At 35.5% G+C, this 4,752-nt stretch overlaps 1 protein-coding gene across 3 annotated transcripts in view; it reads left to right on the plus strand.

The window, feature by feature from the left end:
* LOC110023538 overlaps positions 1–4,752 on the plus strand; it is a 29,644-nt gene that overhangs the window by 22,909 nt on the left and 1,983 nt on the right. The gene's annotated exons all lie outside the window — the stretch shown is intronic.

The raw sequence follows: 4,752 nt of genomic DNA on the forward strand, positions 1-4,752 counted from the left end.
ATAAACCCTATTTAATTCCTTATATTAAATAGGGGAACTTGTCGGCCAATACATTGGTTTCGCAGACCAAACGGATGTCATAACTTTCTTTAGTTTATTTGATCGAGCCTCACTCTCAATTCTTGCGTTCATCCTTCGGGATAGATACATGATTTGAGATGAAGCGCTCTTTCCTCTTAACTATGAAAATTATGGGGTCAGTTTTTCTTCATCTTTTTCAAAACTAAATTTTTAAAAAAAACGTCCTTCCGAAGCAGGCAACGGGATTTCAATTCCGATGGCCGACAGCTTCTTACGGGCAAACCCCACACCAAAAATAGTGCCGACAATACTACATGGCCACAAAGATTTATAATCATAGAATAAAAATATATCAAATTATATTTAAATGATGTTCACTTTTGGTTGAGGTCTAGAAAACTTTAAATATTGCCCTAACCTTTAATATCCTACAGCTGCGTGATTAGGTTACCAAAACGATTTTTTGTTCGCAAACAACTCTTGTTCGACTCATTAAGCAAATGAGCCGAACGTGAACACACTTTTTGTGTTCGAAATTTAAACAAGCCGAACACATACAATGATATTTTTTAACAAGCCGAACACGAGTTGTGCCTGAGCTTGCTTTTGTTTGACTTGTTTACACCCCTAACGAGCAAAGTGAGGGGACTGCTGGGCAGCAAGGGGCAGTTGTCCGGGATGGGTTAGCGAGCAAGAAGGGTTGGAATGGGAAGACTGTAGTGAAAAACCGCAAAAGTTGTTATCCCAGGGGTGGCTGTAGTAGGGAAGGACAATGTGGAGCGGTGGGGTGCAATAGGGAAAGGATAAATCACCTCATCGGGAGCGGGATACAGTTAGAGAACCACTCGACCATTGGATACAACCTTGAAGAGAAAAACAGATGCTGACGACTGTCCTGACAAAAATTTGAGCCAGAAACTAACCTAAAACAGAAGAAATAACATATAAATTGTCTTAGGGTAAAGAGGAGTGGGCCCCGCTCCAAATAGAAGGAAAATCCACATAAAGGAATGGTCAACCGGCTACAGTGTAGCAATGGTCGCAAAAAGTATCTCTTAGTTGCTCCCGCATCACATGATCTTTTTTTTTTTCTTAATATGCACTTGAGAAAACTACTTCACGAAGAGCTACCCCTTACAACACAATTCATCTTTTATGAGTTTTAATGTGCATGAGAATGCGATATGCAGCCCAAGAGAAAAGGAAATGAAAAGATTTGCAATGTATATAATGCTTCAGCTGCAAGGACTATAGACATGTTGCCAACTGTGCAAAAAAAAAATGTAATTATTGTAAGAAGCCTTAACATTGTGATTAAAGAACGTCATACATTCATACCCATTCTTGGAATCAATAATTAATTTTTAAGCAAACAATTATTGCTGATCAAGTTGTTTGTTTAACAACTGTGAACAAATCTAAAATTACACTTGACATGGTTCAAGAGATGATAAATAAAGCCTTATCAGCCTCAGGCTTGAGAATGCAAAAATGTACTGTCTTTTTCATCTTTGGTTGTTGATTCTAGTGCTTTTAATATTATCATCAATATTTTACATTTTCTTCATATTCGACTATATTATAAATCTTCTATTCAAATTTTTTATGTTAGTCTATTACCTATTAAAATTTTTTAGTATATTAATTATTAACCATTTAATTTAAGATGTCCCCATATCCCTTAAGATCACTCCTAATCTCATCTTAGTAAAAAATTGGTTAATATTCGTCATGATATTTAAGTTTCTCATGATGTTTCTATTGTGCGGAATCGGATGATGGGGAAATTACTCATAAAATGTTGCCTTAAGCTGGACGTTTTTTTTTAATTCCTTGTATCTCAGAGTTTGTTTCATCATCTTGCACTGCAATAAATCAAAATATTGTCCGATGAAATAAATGATTGGCTCATCCTAATTTTACTGTTTTATTTCACTTAATAAACTCTAGTTTACTGTGCAAGAAAAAAAATAATTTACCTTTTGCCTTTCATTTGATTGCTCAACATGCAAAATGGGGACAAATAAGAGCCTCGCTTTTCCATCACATGATAGCTGTACTGAACTTTTAGATTTAATTCAAAATGATTCATGTTATATTGCATACACATTATAAATATTTTGTAATATTCACTGGTGATTACATCAAGAATACATGATTCTGTTTTTTTTTTTTTTTTTGCCTTTGCAAAAATCTAAAATATTAATTAATTTTTCAAAAATTTGTTGCTTATGTTGAAATTTAATTTTTATTCCATATCAAAGTACTATGACCCAACTTCGGGTTGAATAAATGCCACTTAAATTTCATTACTATCTTCAAAGAAGGGAATTATTTGTCAGACATTATGTCCCGAATCACCTTAAAAACATAGTATTATTGAATGAAAAAATTGCTCCTTTGGACGTTATTAGAATTTTTTATTAGAATCTTGAGTTTTACTTAAATGTTGGGTTGAAGTATTGAGTATGAAAGTTTATTTAATTAATAGATTATCCTCTCACTTTTTATAGATCGACTCTGCTTATCATTATCTTTTTCATAAGCACCCTAATTAATATGATTTGCATATTGTGTTTATTTTATCGATCAGCCAGCACATGATTGTCATAAATTCTTATCTCAATCTATTAAATCTGCATTTTTTTTTGTAATACTTCTCATAAATGTTATGCATGTTTTGATCATTGCTCTAAAAGATTTTGAATCTCTCTTCATATTGTATTCTTTAAACATTTTTTTTATTCCCTACTAATGTTGTTCTTCAGTTATAAATCTATGTAATTTCAAATTTTGATGAACAAAAACATAGTCTTAAAAGACTCAAACATAAATTTGTGCACGAAAGAAAATATCCAACTTCTCTACTTCTTGAGCTAAACCTACCATTCGAGCTTATGCAAATTGATCCACAACTTGAGCTCATGTAAAATGCTCTGCCACTTGAGCTGCTACGTAGAATTTAGTCACTACTCCAAGAATAACTTCTATAATCTATCAATACCCCAAATTAGTATGGCTTTCATACTACGTTGGACTTAATTTCTATGATTTCATGCTATTCAGATGCTAATACATACGATTGTTGGAGGAGGCTATGGTTGAAGGACTTTAGGTTGTTCAGCATAATCATACATGAGAGCTTGTTTAGTATTCTTAAAGTATTAAAATCGTCGGATGCACATGGATTTTTTCAATTAAACTGATGGTGGATTGCAACAAAACATGTTTGGTTGTCTTTGGCAACAAACAAAAATATATGATTGACTATATGGATGCTTTTGCTCCTGTAGCAATAATGTTAAACTTGATTGCTATTCTGCCAAATGGTTGTTAAACTTGCTTTTTTCCATAGTGATCTTAAGAACGAAATCTATATGGCTCTTCCACCTCATGTTCCTACTAATGCAAACTGAAGTGTTACAGCGTTGATTGAAATAGGTTTCCCGCGCATGATTTGATAATTTTGGGTCAATCGTGCCTAATTCACTTTTAAATAAAATATAATTCATTATTATTTCTATAAGATCTCCAGTAGGATTGCTCTTTTATTAGTTTAATTTGATGACATCATCAGATTTTACTTTAGTTTGTTACCCACAACATCTTTAGGCCACATTTCATATAACAAATCTTGGATTTCTCACTTGATTTAAAGTTTCACACTAATTTCTGTTATATTTTTTAAACTAACATAAGTATATATAAGAATAATTTTGTCTAACCTCCAAAATAATTCCTCTGTGGACAATCCTTTTGAATTAAACAAGAAGTTTTGCGGTGAGAAAGGCCGTCTTCTTTTCGATGCACTGCATTCAGATAATTGATAGGCAACTTAAACTTTTTGACAATTATTCAACTAGTTATTTCATTTGTGGTTCAACATGTAATTCAATTTATGCAAAATCCTAATTACTTATATTTAGCTGTCATTAGTCAAATCATTAGGTGTTATTTATGTAAAGACCCCCATGCAATGATACTGTTTGACAAACTTCTTTGAGTTGGAACCCTGATACCGAAGTTAACCTAAAATCCGATACGAAAACAGATTTTTATCACTCCAAAACAGCGGGGTTATAATCAAGGCTCAAAACAGGAAAGGAAAAGCAATGCAACACGAATTTCTTACTAGGGCGAGGCGGGGCAGCCAGGGGACAATGGTGAAAGAGGCTGGGAGCGGTGGTGGCAGGTTGGAAGGGAGTCTGCTGGTTTGCGATTGGAGCAGGAAGAGGGATTAGGGTGTGGTGGACGCACAGGAGTGCTGAAGTTAGATGGTGGTAGGAAGTGGGGGTGATGGATGGGCTAGCAGCAATATCAGGTGGTGTTGGGGTGTTTTGCGGCAGCTGTAGGGATGGACCAAGGTTGACTGTAGGAAACAGGGAGGATGGGGTTTTTAGCGACGGTTGAGGAGTGGAATAGGGCTGGCATCAGGGTAACAAGAAGGATGGGGGTGCAGGGGAGATGGCAGCAAGCAAGGGAGGGGGAGTACGCGAGGGGTTAAGGGAGGTGGTCATCACCTCAGAGTAGGATACGATCGGAGCACTCCGTGTCATCGGATACAATCCTAGAAAGGGAGAAACACGTATGGCAGAAATCTGTAATCATGAAAAACTAAACCCTAATGCAGAAAATAACATATTTATAATAAAGTATAACCAGGAGGGGGAAACCCCTCTCTCTTTGGCGGCAGCCATAACCCCAGCAGGGCCGTCCCACCCCCGCTTAATC

This window comes from Phalaenopsis equestris, unplaced genomic scaffold (assembly GCF_001263595.1).
Source record: "Phalaenopsis equestris unplaced genomic scaffold, ASM126359v1 Scaffold000224, whole genome shotgun sequence".
In the NCBI taxonomy this organism is placed as follows: Eukaryota; Viridiplantae; Streptophyta; class Magnoliopsida; order Asparagales; family Orchidaceae; genus Phalaenopsis; species Phalaenopsis equestris.